This window comes from Colletes latitarsis, chromosome 12, assembly GCF_051014445.1.
Source record: "Colletes latitarsis isolate SP2378_abdomen chromosome 12, iyColLati1, whole genome shotgun sequence".
Lineage (NCBI taxonomy): Eukaryota > Metazoa > Arthropoda > Insecta > Hymenoptera > Colletidae > Colletes > Colletes latitarsis.
Genome location: NC_135145.1, coordinates 10,572,525 through 10,588,453, shown reverse-complemented (window position 1 = coordinate 10,588,453; position 15,929 = coordinate 10,572,525).

Genomic DNA, 15,929 nt, shown 5'->3' with positions numbered 1-15,929 from the left:
GGCTTTTTCTGGTTTGGATCACGTTGTAATGTGCATCCACACTGAAACAGTGAATTAAACGTCGACTCGATCTACATTTTAGAGGATAACACCGGTAATATCAGGGTTAGGTCTGGTATTTGCCCTCATCTGGTTCATGCTTTCGCAAATTTCGCATACTTGTTGGCGAGATCCTGGGATTTTTGTGGTTTGGATCACGTTGTACTGTGGTATCACACTGAAACAGTGAGTTAAACCTGGATTCGATCAATAATTTAGAGAATAACACCGGTTAGGTCTGGGTTATATCTGGCATTTGCCATCATCTAGCTCATACTTTGGCATTTTTCCATACTTGTTGGCCAGATCCTGGGATTTTTCTGGTTTGGATCACGTTGTAATGTGGTATCACACTGAAACAGTGAGTTGAACCTGGATTCGACCAATATTTTGGAGGATAACACCAGTTACGTCTGGGTTAGGTCTGGTATTTGCCATCATCTGGCTTATACTTTCGCATTTTTCGCATACTTGTTGGCGAGATCCTGGGCTTTTTCTGGTTTGGATCACGTTGTAATGTGCGACCACACTGAAACAGTGAATGAAACGTCGCCTCGATCTATATTTTAGGGGATAACACCGGTTAGGTCTGGGTTAGGTCTGGTATTTCCCACCATCTGGCCCGTACTTTCGCATTTTTCGCATACTTGTTGACCAGATCCAAGGCTTATTATGGTTTGGATCACGTTGTAATGTGCAACAACACTGAAACAGTGAATTAAACGTCGACTCGATCTATATTTTAGAGGATAACACCGGTAAGGTCAGGGTTAGGTCTGGTATTTGCCCTCATCTGGTTCATACTTTCGCAAATTTCGCATACTTGTTGGCCAGATCCTGGGATTTTTGTGGTTTGGATCACGTTGTACTGTGGTATCACACTGAAACAGTGAGTTAAACCTGGGTCCGATCAATATTTTAGAGGATAACACCGGTAAGGTCAGGGTTGGGTCTGGTTTTTGCCCTCATCTGGCTCATACTTTCGCGAATTTCGCATACTTGTTGGCCAGATCCTGGGATTTTTCTGGTTTGGATCACGTTGTAGTGTGGTACCACACTGAAACAGTCAATTAAACCTGGATTCGATCTATATTTTAGAGGATAACTCCGGTTAGGCCTGGGTTAGGTCTGGTATATGTCATTACCTGGCTCAGACTTTCGCATCTTTCACATACTTGTTGGCGAGATCCTGGGCTTTTTCTGGTTTGGATCACGTTGTAATCTGCAACCACACTGAAACAGTGAATGAAGCGTCGACTCGATCCATATTTTAGGGGATAACACCGGTTAGGTCTGGGTTAGGTCTGGTATATCCCATCATCTGGACCATACTTTCGCATTTTTCGCATACTTGTTGGCCAGATCCAGGGCTTATTATGGTTTGGATTACGTTGTAATGTGCAACCACACTGAAACAGTGAAATAAACGTCGACTCGATCTATATTTTATGGGATAACACCGGTTAGGTCTGGGTTAGGTCTGGTATTTCCCACCATCTGGCCCCTACTTTCGCATTTTTCGCATACTTGTTGACCAGATCCAAGGCTTATTATGGTTTGGATCACGTTGTAATGTGCAACAACACTGAAACAGTGAATTAAACGTCGACTCGATCTATATTTAAGGGGATAACACCGGTTGGGTCTGGGTTAGGTCTGGTATTTCCCATCATCTGGCCCCTACTTTCGCATTTTTCGCATACTTGATGGACAGATCCAGGGCTTATTATGGTTTGGATCACGTTGTAATGTGCAACCACACTGAAACAGGGAATTAAACGTCGACTTGATCTATATTTTAGGGGATAACACCGGTTAGGTCTGGGTTAGGTCTGGTATTTCCCATCATCTGGCCCCTACTTTCGCATTTTTCGCATACTTGTTGGCCAGATCCAAGGCTTATTATGGTTTGGATCACGTTGTAATGTGCAACAACACTGAAACAGTGAATTAAATGTCGACTCGATCTATATTTAAGGGGATAACACCGGTTAGGTCTGGGTTAGGTCTGGTATTTCCCATCATCTGGCCCCTACTTTCGCAAATTTCGCATACTTGATGGACAGATCCAGCGCTTATTATGGTTTGGATCACGTTGTAATGTGCTACCACACTGAAACAGTGAGTTAAACCTGGGTCCGATCAATATTTTAGAGGATAACACCGGTAAGGTCAGGGTTGGTTCTGGTATTTGCCCTCATCTGGCTCATACTTTCGCGAATTTCGCATACTTGTTGGCCAGATCCAGGGCTTATTATGGTTTGGATCACGTTGTAATGTGCAACAACACTGAAACAGTGAATTAAATGTCGACTCGATCTATATTTAAGGGGATAACACCGGTTAGGTCTGGGTTAGGTCTGGTATTTCCCATCATCTGGCCCCTAGTTTCGCATTTTTCGCATACTTGATGGACAGATCCAGCGCTTATAATGGTTTGGATCACGTTGTAATGTGCTACCACACTGAAACAGTGAGTTAAACCTGGGTCCGATCAATAATTTAGAGGATAACACCAGTTAGGTCTGGGTTAGGCCTGACATTTGCCATCATCTAGCTCATACTTTGGCATTTTCCGCATACTTGTCGGCCAGATCCTGGGCTTTTTCTGGTTTGGATCACGTTGTAATGTGCAACAACACTGAAACAGTGAATTAAATGTCGACTCGATCTATATTTAAGGGGATAACACCGGTTAGGTCTGGGTTAGGTCTGGTATTTCCCATCATCTGGCTCATACTTTCGCATTTTTCGCATACTTGATGGCCAGATCCTGGGATTTTTCTGGTTTGGATCACGTTGTAGTGTGGTACCACACTGAAACAGTCAATTAAACCTGGATTCGATCTATATTTTAGAGGATAACCCCGGTTAGGTCTGGGTTAGGTCTGGTATATGTCATTACCTGGCTCAGACTTTCGCATCTTTCACATACTTGTTGGCGAGATCCTGGGCTTTTTCTGGTTTGGATCACGTTGTAATGTGCAACCACACTGAAACAGTGAATGAAGCGTCGACTCGATCTATATTTTAGGGGATAACACCGGTTAGGTCTGGGTTAGGTCTGGTATTTCCCATCATCTGGACCCTACTTTCGCATTTTTCGCATACTTGTTGGCCAAATCCAGGGCTTATTATGGTTTGGATCACGTTGTAATGTGCAGCCACACTGAAACAGTGAATTAAACGTCGACTCGATCTATATTTTAGGGGATAACACCGGTTAGGTCTGGGTTAGGTCTGGTATTTCCCATCATCTGGCTCATACTTTCGCAAATTTCGCATACTTGTTGGCCAGATCCTGGGCTTTTTCTGTTTTTGATCGCGTAGTAATGTGGTACCACACTGAAACAGTGAGCTAAACCTGGATTCGATCAATAATTTAGAGGATAACACCGGTTAGGTCTGGGTTATGTCTGGTATTTGCCATTATCTGTCTCATACTTTCGCATTTTTCGCATACTTGTTGGCCAGATCCTGGGCTTTTTCTGGTTTGGATCACGTTGTAATGTGCAACCGCACTGAAACAGTGAATGAAACGTTGACTCGATCTATATTTTAGGCGATAACACCGGTTAGGTCTGGGTTAGGTCTCGTATTTCCCATCATCTGGACCCTACTTTCGCATTTTTCGCATACTTGTTGGCCAGATCCAGGGCTTATTATGGTTTGGATCACGTTGTAATGTGCAACCACACTGAAACAGTGAATTAAACGTCGACTCGATCTATATTTTAGGGGATAACACCGGTTAGGTCTGGGTTAGGTCTGGTATTTCCCATCATCTGGCTCATACTTTCGCAAATTTCGCATACTTGTTGGCCAGATCCTGGGCTTTTTCTGTTTTTGATCGCGTAGTAATGTGGTACCACACTGAAACAGTGAGTTAAACCTGGATTCGATCAATAATTTAGAGGATAACACCGGATAGGTCTGGGTTAGGGTTGGTATTTGCCATCATCTAGCTCATACTTTGGCATTTTCCGCATACTTGTCGGCCAGATCCTGGGCTTTTTCTGGTTTGGATCACGTAGTAATGTGTTACCACACTGAAACTGTGAGTTAAACGTGGGTCCGATCAATAGTTTAGAGGATAGCACCGTTTAGGTCAGGGTTAGGTCTGGTATTTGCCATCATCTGGTTCATAGTATCGCATTTTTCGCATACTTGATGGACAGATCCAGGGCTTATTCTGGTTTGGATCACGTTGTAATGTGCTACCACACTGAAACAGTGAGTTAAACCTGGATTCGATTAATAATTTAGAGGATAACACTGGTTAGGTCTGGGTTAGGGCTGGTATTTCCCATCATCTGGCCCCTACTTTCGCATTTTTCGCATACATGTTGGCCAGATCCAAGGCTTATTATGGTTTGGATCACGTTGTAATGTGCAACAACACTGAAACAGTGAATTAAATGTCGACTCGATCTATATTTAAGGGGATAACACCGGTTAGGTCTGGGTTAGGTCTGGTATTTCCCATCATCTGGCCCCTACTTTCGCATTTTTCGCATACTTGTTGGCCAGATCCAAGGCTTATTATGGTTTGGATCACGTTGTAATGTGCAACAACACTGAAACAGTGAATTAAATGTCGACTCGATCTATATTTAAGGGGATAACACCGGTTAGGTCTGGGTTAGGTCTGGTATTTCCCATCATCTGGCCCCTACTTTCGCATTTTTCGCATACTTGATGGACAGATCCAGCGCTTATTATAGTTTGGATCACGTTGTAATGTGCTACCACACTGAAACAGTGAGTTAAACCTGGGGCCGATCAATATTTTAGAGGATAACACCGGTAAGGTCAGGGTTGGGTCTGGTATTTGCCCTCATCTGGCTCATACTTTCGCAAATTTCGCATACTTGTTGGCCAGATCCTGGGCTTTTTCTGTTTTTGATCGCGTAGTAATGTGGTACCACACTGAAACAGTGAGTTAAACCTGGATTCGATCAATAATTTAGAGGATAACACCGGTTAGGTCTGGGTTAGGCCTGACATTTGCCATCGCCTAGCTCATACTTTGGCATTTTCCGCATACTTGTCGGCCAGATCCTGGGCTTTTTCTGGTTTGGATCACGTAGTAATGTGTTACCACACTGAAACTGTGAGTTAAACGTGGGTCCGATCAATAGTTTAGAGGATAGCACCGTTTAGGTCAGGGTTAGGTCTGGTATTTGCCATCATCTGGTTCATAGTATCGCATTTTTCGCATACTTGTTGGCCAGATCCTGGGCTTTTTCCCGGTATGGATCATGTAGTAATGTGATACCTCACTCAAACAGTTTGTTAAATCCGGATTCGATCAATATTTTACAGGATAACCAATGTTAGGTCAGGGTTAGGTCTGGTATTTCCCATTATCTGGCTCATACTTTCGCATCTCTCACATACTTGTTGAACAGATCCTGGGCTTTTTCTGTTTTTGATCGCGTAGTAATGTGGTACCACACTGAAACAGTCAATTAAACCTGGATTCGATCTATATTTTAGAGGATAACCCCGGTTAGGTCTGGGTTAGGTCTGGTATATGTCATTACCTGGCTCAGACTTTCGCATCTTTCACATACTTGTTGGCGAGACCCTGGGCTTTTTCTGGTTTGGATCACGTTGTAATGTGCAACCACACTGAAACAGTGAATGAAACGTCGACTCGATCTATATTTTAGGGGATAACACCGGTTAGGTCTGGGTTAGGTCTCGTATTTCCCATCATCAGGACCCTACTTTCGCATTTTTCGCATACTTGTTGGCCAGATCCAGGGCTTATTATGGTTTGGATCACGTTGTAATGTGCAACCACACTGAAACAGTGAATTAAACGTCGACTCGATCTATATTTTAGGGGATAACACCGGTTAGGTCTGGGTTAGGTCTGGTATTTCCCATCATCTGGCTCATACTTTCGCAAATTTCGCATACTTGTTGGCCAGATCCTGGGCTTTTTCTGTTTTTGATCGCGTAGTAATGTGGTACCACACTGAAACAGTGAGTTAAACCTGGATTCGATCAATAATTTAGAGGATAACACCGGTTAGGTCTGGGTTAGGGTTGGTATTTCCCATCATCTGGCCCCTACTTTCGCATTTTTCGCATACTTGTTGGCCAGATCCAAGGCTTATTATGGTTTGGATCACGTTGTAATGTGCAACAACACTGAAACAGTGAATTAAATGTTGACTCCATCTATATTTAAGGGGATAACACCGGTTAGGTCTGGGTTAGGTCTGGTATTTCCCATCATCTGGCCCCTACTTTCGCATTTTTCGCATACTTGTTGACCAGATCCAAGGCTTATTATGGTTTGGATCACGTTGTAATGTGCAACAACGCTGAAACAGTGAATTAAACGTCGACTCGATCTATATTTAAGGGGATAACACCGGTTAGGTCTGGGTTAGGTCTGGTATTTCCCATCATCTGGCCCCTACTTTCGCATTTTTCGCATACTTGATGGACAGATCCAGGGCTTATTATGGTTTGGATCACGTTGTAATGTGCTACCACACTGAAACAGTCAACTAAATCTGGATTCGATCTATATTTTACAGGATAACACCGGTTAGGTCTGTGTTAGGTCTGGTATTTGCCATCATCTGGCTCATACTTTCGCATTCTTCGCATACTTGATGGCCAGATACTGTGCTTTTTCTGTTTTGGATCACGTAGTAACGTGTTACCACACTGAAACAGTGAGTTAAACCTGGTTCCGATCAATATTTTAGAGGATAGCACCGTTTAGGTCAGGGTTAGGTCTGGTATTTGCCATCATCTGGTTCATAGTATCGCATTTTTCGCATACTTGTTGGCCAGATCCTGGGCTTTTTCCCTGTAACGATCATGTAGTAATGTGGTACCTCACTCAAACAGTTTGTTAAACCCGGATTCCATCAATATTTTACAGGATAACCAATGCTAGGTCAGGGTTAGGTCTGGTATTTCCCATTATCTGGCTCATACTTTCGCATCTTTCACATACTTGTTGACCATATCCTGGGCTTTTTCTGGATTGGATCACGTTGTAATGTGCAACCACACTGAAACAGTGAATGAAACGTCGACTCGATCTATATTTTAGGGGATAGCACCGGTTAGGTCTGGGTTAGGTCTCGTATTTCCCATCATCTGGACCCTACTTTCGCATTTTTCGCATACTTGTTGGCCAGATCCAGGGCTTATTATGGTTTGGATCACGTTGTTATGTGCGTCCACACTGAAACAGTGAATTAAACGTCGACTTGATCTATATTTTAGGGGATAACACCGGTTAGGTCTGGGTTAGGTCTGGTATTTCCCATCATCTGGCCCCTACTTTCGCATTTTTCGCATACTTGTTGGCCAGATCCAAGGCTTATTATGGTTTGGATCACGTTGTAGTGTGCAACAACACTGAAACAGAGAATTAAATGTCGACTCGATCTATATTTAAGGAGATAACACCGGTTTGGTCTGGGTTAGGTCTGGTATTTCCCATCATCTGGCCCCTACTTTCGCATTTTTCGCATACTTGATGGACAGATCCAAGGCTTATTATGGTTTGGATCACGTTGTAATGTGCAACAACACTGAAACAGTGAATTAAATGTCGACTCGATCTATATTTAAGGGGATAACACCGGTTAGGTCTGGGTTAGGTCTGGTATTTCCCATCATCTGGCTCATACTTTCGCAAATTTCGCATACTTGTTGGCCAGATCCTGGGCTTTTTCTGGTTTTGATCGCGTAGTAATGTGGTACCACACTGAAACAGTGAGTTAAACCTGGATTCGATCAATAATTTAGAGGATAACACCGGTTAGGTCTGGGTTAGGGTTGGTATTTCCCATCATCTGGCCCCTACTTTCGCATTTTTCGCATACTTGTTGGCCAGATCCAAGGCTTATTATGGTTTGGATCACGTTGTAATGTGCTACCACACTGAAACAGTGAGTTAAACCTGGGTCCGATCAATATTTTAGAGGATAACACCGGTAAGGTCAGGGTTAGGTCTGGTATTTACCATCATCTGGTTCATAGTATCGCATTTTTCGCATACTTGTTGGCCAGATCCTGGGCTTTTTCCCGGTATGGATCATGTAGTAATGTGATACCTCACTCAAACAGTTTGTTAAACCCGGATTCGATCAATATTTTACAGGATAACCAATGTTAGGTCAGGGTTAGGTCTGGTATTTCCCATTATCTGGCTCATACTTTCGCATCTTTCACATACTTGTTGACCAGATCCTGGGCTTTTTCTGTTTTTGATCGTGTAGTAATGTGGTACCACACTGAAACAGTGAGTTAAACCTGGATTCGATCAATAATTTAGAGGATAACACCGGTTAGGTCTGGGTTATGTCTGGTATTTAACATTATCTGGCTCATACTTTCGCATTTTTCGCATACTTGTTGGCCAGATCCTGGGCTTTTTCTGGTTTGGATCACGTTGTAATGTGCAACCGCACTGAAATAGTGAATGAAACGTTGACTCGATCTATATTTTAGGCGATAACACCGGTTAGGTCTGGGTTAGGTCTCGTATTTCCCATCATCTGGACCCTACTTTCGCAAATTTCGCGTACTTGTTGGCCAGATCCTGGGATTTTTCTGGTTTGGATCACGTTGTAGTGTGGTACCACACTGAAACAGTCAATTAAACCTGGATTTGATTAATATTTTACAGGATAACACCGGTTAGGTCTGGGTTAGGTCTGGTATTTGCCATCATCTGGCTCATACTTTCGCATTCTTCGCATACTTGATGGCCAGATACTGTGCTTCTTCTGGTTTGAATCACGTAGTAACGTGTTACCACACTGAAACAGTGAGTTAAACCTGGGTCCGATCAATATTTTAGAGGATAGCACCGTTTAGGTCAGGGTTAGGTCTGGTATTTACCATCATCTGGTTCATAGTATCGCATTTTTCGCATACTTGTTGGCCAGATCCTGGGCTTTTTCCCGGTATGGATCATGTAGTAATGTGATTCCTCACTCAAACAGTTTGTTAAACCCGGATTCGATCAATATTTTACAGGATAACCAATGTTAGGTCAGGGTTAGGTCTGGTATTTCCCATTATCTGGCTCATACTTTCGCATCTTCCACATACTTGTTGGCCAGATCCTGGGCTTTTTCTGGTTTGGATCACGTTGTAATGTGGTACCACACTGAAACAGTGAGTTAAATCTGGATTTGATCAATATCTTACAGGATAACACCGGTTAGGTCTGGGTTAGGTCTGGTATTTTCCATCATCTGGCTCATACTTTCGCATTCTTCGCATACTTGATGGCCTGATACTGTGCTTTTTCTGGTTTGGATCACGTAGTAATGTGTTACCACACTGAAACTGTGAGTTAAACGTGGGTCCGATCAATAGTTTAGAGGGTAGCACCGTTTAGGTCCGGGTTAGGGTCTGGTATTTGCCATCATCTGGTTCATAGTATCGCATTTTTCGCATACTTGATGGACGGATCCAGGGCTTATTATGGTTTGGATCACGTTGTAATGTGCAACAACACTGAAACAGTGAGTTAAACCTGGGTCCGATCAATATTTTAGAGGATAACACCGGTAAGGTCAGGGTTGGGTCTGGTATTTGCCCTCATCTGGCTCATACTTTCGCAAATTTCGCATACTTGTTGGCCAGATCCTGGGATTTTTCTGGTTTGGATCACGTTGTAGTGTGGTACCACACTGTAACAGTCAATTAAACCTGGATTCGATCTATATTTTAGGGGATTACCCCGGTTAGGTCTGGGTTAGGTCTGGTATATGTCATTACCTGGCTCAGACTTTCGCATCTTTCACATACTTGTTGGCCAGATCCTGGGCTTTTTCTGTTTTTGATCACGTAGTAATGTGGTACCACACTGAAACAGTGAGTTAAACCTGGATTTGATCAATAATTTAGAGGATAACACCGGTTATGTCTGGGTTAGGTCTGGTATTTGCCATCATCTGGCTCATACTTTCGCATTCTTCGCATGGTTGTTGGCCAGATCCTGGGTTTTTCCCCGGTATGGATCATGTAGTAATGTGGTACCACACTGAAACAGTGAGTTAAACCTGGATTCGATCAACAATTTAGAAGATAACACCGGTTAGGTCTGGGTTATGTCTGGTAGTTGCCATTATCTGGCTCATACTTTCGCATTTTTCGCATACTTGTTGGCCAGGTCCTGGGCTTTTTCTGGTTTGGATCACGTTGTAATGTGCAACCACACTGAAACAGTGAATTAAACGTCGTCTCGATCTATATTTTAGAGGATAACACCGGTTAGGTGTGGGTTAGGTCTGGCATTTGCCCTTATCTAGCTTATACTTTGGCATTTTTCCCATACCTGTTGGCCAGATCCTGGGCTTTTTCTGGTTTGGATCACGTTGTAATGTGGTACCACACTCAAACAGTGAATTAAACCTGGATTCGATCTATATAGTAGAGGATAACACCGGTTAGGTCTGGTATTTGCCATCATCTGGTATGATGGCAAATCATACCAGTATCAATAGCTTTGTGGTACGTATTATTTATAGAAAACTGAGCCTTAATCAAAGCCTGATCCCAGGTCTCGTTCGCACTCATTTTAGCTAATATCGATCGTAGAAATCGGTTGACTCTCTCAACTTGGTCATTGGCTCTGGGTGTCGCGCTAGCTACTTTAACATGCTCAATTCTTAATTCCGTCAACAAATCCGAAAATTCACTGGATGTGAACGAGCTGCCTCTGTCAGAGATAATTCGTTTACAAGAGCCAAAATGATGAAAATACTGGTTCAAAGAAGAGATAAGTTCTTTAACCGCAGTGGACTTAACCGGGTACATTATTACAAATTTGGTGAAGGCATCTATGAGAATGAAAATATACTTAAAGCCTCGACTTGTTTTTTGCAGTGGGCCGTAATGGTCTACATGAATGGTATCAAAAGGTCGAATACCTTTGTCATAGATATGCAATTGTCCTTCAAGCTTTCCAGTAGGAGCAGAATATGTTAAACATTTGAAACAATTATCGATGTGTTCCTTCACCTGCACACGCATGCCTGGAAACCAATAGCTTTTAATAATTAAACAGATGGTCTTTTCCAAACCTACATGTCCAACATCATCATGACATCTTTGTATAACCTGACGAGTCATTGACTCGGGGACATAAAATAAAAGATTTTTATCATACTTTCTATATACAACGCCGTTTCTCAACTCAAATTTATCATCTTCCCGAATCTCTAACTCTCTATGAATAGTTTTTATTACAGGGTCTTGTAGTTGCTTATAGACTAAAATTTGATCAAATGACAAAGGTTCAATAAATAATATATTTCTACTCAGCGCATCCACGTGACGCATACGATCTGATGCTCGATGTACAATTTCGAAGGAATAGTTTTGCAAAATCATCGCCCAACGACTGATACGTGGATTAATATCTTTTTTGCTAAGCGCTAATTTAACAGCACTACAATCGGTCACAATAGTGAAGTTTATTCCTTGTAAATAAACCCGAAATCTCTCTAACGCATAGACAATTGACATCATCTCAAGCTCATAACTATGGTACCGGCTTTCTGTCTCCGTTGTTCGTCGACTAAAATACATAATAGGATGCATTTGTGAATCTTTCTGTTGTTGGAATAGAATGGCACCGTAGCCACAAGAACTCGCGTCAGAATGCAACTCAGTTTTTGCCGTTGGATTGTAGAAGGCTAATACCGGTGTACTCACTAATCGATTGCGAAGTGTTTCAAACGCATTCAACTCTGCCGCACCAAATTTAAAAGGTACATTCGTCTTAATTAGGTTATAAAGAGGTCTAGCAATTAAAGCAAAACCTGGCACGAATTTACGAAAATAGCTAGTTAAGCCAAGAAAACGTTGTACTTGTCTAACAGTAGTAGGTTGCTGAAAAGATTGAATAGCTTCAACGTTGGCCTTATTCGGTGTCACCCCATTTTTTGAAATATTGTAGCCTAAATATTCGATATTTTGTTTCAAGAAGTGACATTTCCGAAAATTGAGTTTCAAGTCGTATTCCGATAACAATTTTAAAACATCGCGAAGAATATCTAAGTTCTCCTCAACAGTGCCAGTGGCAATTAAAATATCATCCATGTAGAAAAGAATTTTGCCTACATCAAGCAAAGGTCTGAATACTAAACTAATGAATCTTTGAAAAGCGGCTGGCGCATTAGCCAATCCAAATGGCATCTTAAGATATTCAAACTGTCCATCCGGAGTAACAAACGAAGTAAATTTGACAGAATCCTTAGCCATAGTTACCTGATGAAATCCATCTTTAAGATCGAGACTAGTATAATAGGAACTATTGGCTAGACGAGCAATTTGGTCCTCAATCAACGGGAGGGGAAACCTATCTTTGAGTGTTATTTTATTCAAAGTGCGATAATCGACGCACAATCGGTAACTATTATCTTTTTTCTTAACTAACACTATTGGACTGCTAAAATTAGAGTTACTTGGCCTGATTATTCCCTTTTTTAATAACCCGTCAATAATTTTCTTAACCTTACTTCTCTCATGCCACGACAGACGCCTAGGAGTGAAATAAAATGGCTTACCTGTATCTACAAGATTGACATTAAATTCATAATCGACATTACCAGTGCCACCCTTAACGTGCATATAAGCATCTAATAACCTCAACAGTTCATCTTTGGTTTCATAGGAGAGTGAAGAATCCAAACTATCTGCAATTAGATCTAATTCGTTATTGTATTCGGTAATCTCTATATTTAAAATATTAGCAACGGATTCATCATATTCTAATTTCAAAGAATCTGTCTCATTAAAAGTAATCGTCAACCCTGACTGGAATAGAAACTCTCGGCCCAACAAAAGAGCATATGTCGTAGTCGAATCAGGCGCAACAGCAAATTTTACTGTAAAAATATGATCAGGTATTAATTTGATGCGAATTCCTAAAATAATGTATCCATGTACTACTAGCGGCGACTTATTTAACCCTCCATAATTAGTTCCACATTTTTCCCGAATGCGGGTGTATAACTACAGCGTTTCAATATCCATTTGAATGTGTTCCGCTTTCGAATGGAACCATTGCAACGCTTTGCCCCGTAATTTGGTCCCAATCAACACCCTGGTAGTATTATCATCTAAATCATAAGTAGTGCGTAATAGCCTCACCTGTTTTTCCCAGGAAGGAAATGTGTATTCTAAGCCATCGAAGTTACTCAACAAGTCACTCATTGCTTTGATGCCCACATTTGGCCTATCAGAAACGTGCGATACAGTCCGGGAAGAACTCCTTAATATCTCGTTTTCTCGATGGGCAAGTGCAAGCTCCCTCCTCATCAAATCTGCTTCTCGCCGCATAAATTACATTTCCCTGGCCGGCGAGTGTCCTTCAGCCTCATTCAGTGCATCACCCGATTCTGGCAGACTTTCCTCCAGCCTCAGATTTTGCACCTCAGGAACAGCTTCCGGCATCATCTCTTTCTATGCGTTATTAGGAAAAGCAGCTTCTAATCTCGACAACAATTCACCCTTGTTGCCTCAGACAGAAATGCCCACATGCCTTGCGACATTTCTTAATTGCGTCACAGTAATGTTGTTTTGGCACATTTTTCACAAAATACAAATAAGCAAATAACTAAATTCCAATAAATGAATTAATGACTCGTGCACCGGTACTTTTAAACGATGAACCGAACTACATAAAATTCACTCAACGGGCGGAAAATTTTTTTAAAAAAAAAATAACTGGCTTAAACACGTAGTTCCTCTAAATGATAAAGCGCACACGTAGCCTCTTTATCCCACTGCTGATAATAACTGTAAGATATTTTTGTGCTAATAATTGTAAAATATTTCTGTACATTTTTGTATCCCAAAAACTAAACTGATCGTAACCGTAACTAATTGAACTGTCTTTAACAAAAGATTAACAAATTACATGAACAACTTTAAAACGTACACTTCACACGAAACACTCGCACACAGTCGGCAATGCACTCAATCAATACTCTCACACATCATAACTTCATTCATTCATTAAAAACATCTGCTTACAATAGTATAAGCCAGATGATTGCAAATACCAGACCTAACCCTGACCTAACCGGTGTTATCCTCCAAAATATTGATCGGACCCAGGTTTAACTCACTGTTTCAGTGTGGTACCACATTACTATGTGATCCAAACCAGAAAATGCAAAGGATCTGGCCATCGAGTATGCGAAGAATGCGAAAGTATGAGCCATATGATGGCAAATACAAGACCTAACCCTGACCTAACCGGTGTTATCCTCTAAAATATTGATCGGACCCAGGTTTAACTCACTCTTTCAATATGGTACCACATTACTATCTGATCCAAACCAGAAAAAGCCGAAGATCTGGCCAACAAGGATGCGAATAATGCGAAAGTATGAGCCAGATAATGGCAAATATCAGACCTAACCAAGACCTATCCAGCGTTGTCCTCTAAAATACAGATCGAATCCAAGTTTAAATCACTGCTTCAGTGTGGTACCACATTCCTACGTGATCTAAACCAGAAAAAGCCCAGGATCTGGCCAACAAGTATGCGAAAAATGCGAAAGTAAGAGCCAGATAGTGGCAAATACCAGACCTAACCCAGACCTAGCCGGTGTTATCCTCTAAAACATTGATCGAACCCAAGTTTAACTCACAGTCTCTGCGAGGTACCACATTACTAAGTGATCGAAACCAGAAAAAGCCCAGGATCTGGCCAACTAGTATGCGAAAAATGCGCACGTATGAGCCAGATGATGGCAAATACCAGACTGAACGCAAACCTAACCGGTGCTAACCTCTAAAATATTGATCGGAGCCAGGTTTAATTCACTGCTTCAGTGTGGTACCACATTACTACGTGACCCAAACCAGAAAAAGCCCAGGATCTGGCCAACAAGTACTCGAAAAAGAAGAAAGTATGAGCCAGATGATGGAAAATACCAGAACTAATCCAGACTTAACGTGTGTTATCCTCTAAAATATTGATCGGACCCAGGTTTAACCCACTGCTTCCGTGTGGTACCACATTACTACGTGATCCAAACCTGAAAAAGCCCAGGATCTGGCCAACAAGTACGCGAAAAATGCGAAAGTATGAGCCAGATGAGGGCAAATCCCTGACCTAAATCAGACCTATCCAGTGTTATCCTCTAAAATATAGATCGAATCCAGGTTCAATTCACTGTTCCGTTGTGGTACCTCATCACAACGTGATTCATACCAGATAACCTCCAGGATCTGACCAACCAGTATGCGAAAAATGCGAAAGTAAGAGACAGATAGTGGCAAATAACAGACCTAACCCAGACCTAGCCGGCGTTATCCTCTAAAATATTGGTCGTATCCAGGTTTAACTCACAGTTTCTGTGAGATACCACATTACTAAGTGACCGAAACAAGAAAAAGCCCAGGATCTGGCTTACTAGTATGTGAAAAATACGCACGTATGAGCCAGATGATGAAAAATACCAGATATTACACAAACATAACCGGTGTTATCTTCTAAAATATCGATCGAATCCAGGTTTAATGCACTGTTTCAGTGTGGTACCACATTACAACGTGATCGAAACCAGAAAAAGCCCAGGATCTGGCCAACAAGTATGCGAAAAATGCGAAAGTATGAGCCAGATGATGGAAAATACCAGAACTAATCCAGACTTAACGTGTGCTATCCTCTAAGATATTGATCGGACCCAGGTTTAACCCACTGCTTCTGTGTGGTACCACATTACTACGTGATCCAAACCACAAAATGCGGAGGATCTGGCCAATAAATATGCAAAAAATGCGAAAGAATGATCCAGACCATGGCAAATACCAGACCTAACACAAACCTAAACGTTGCTATCTTCTAAAATATGGATCGTATCCTGGTTTAG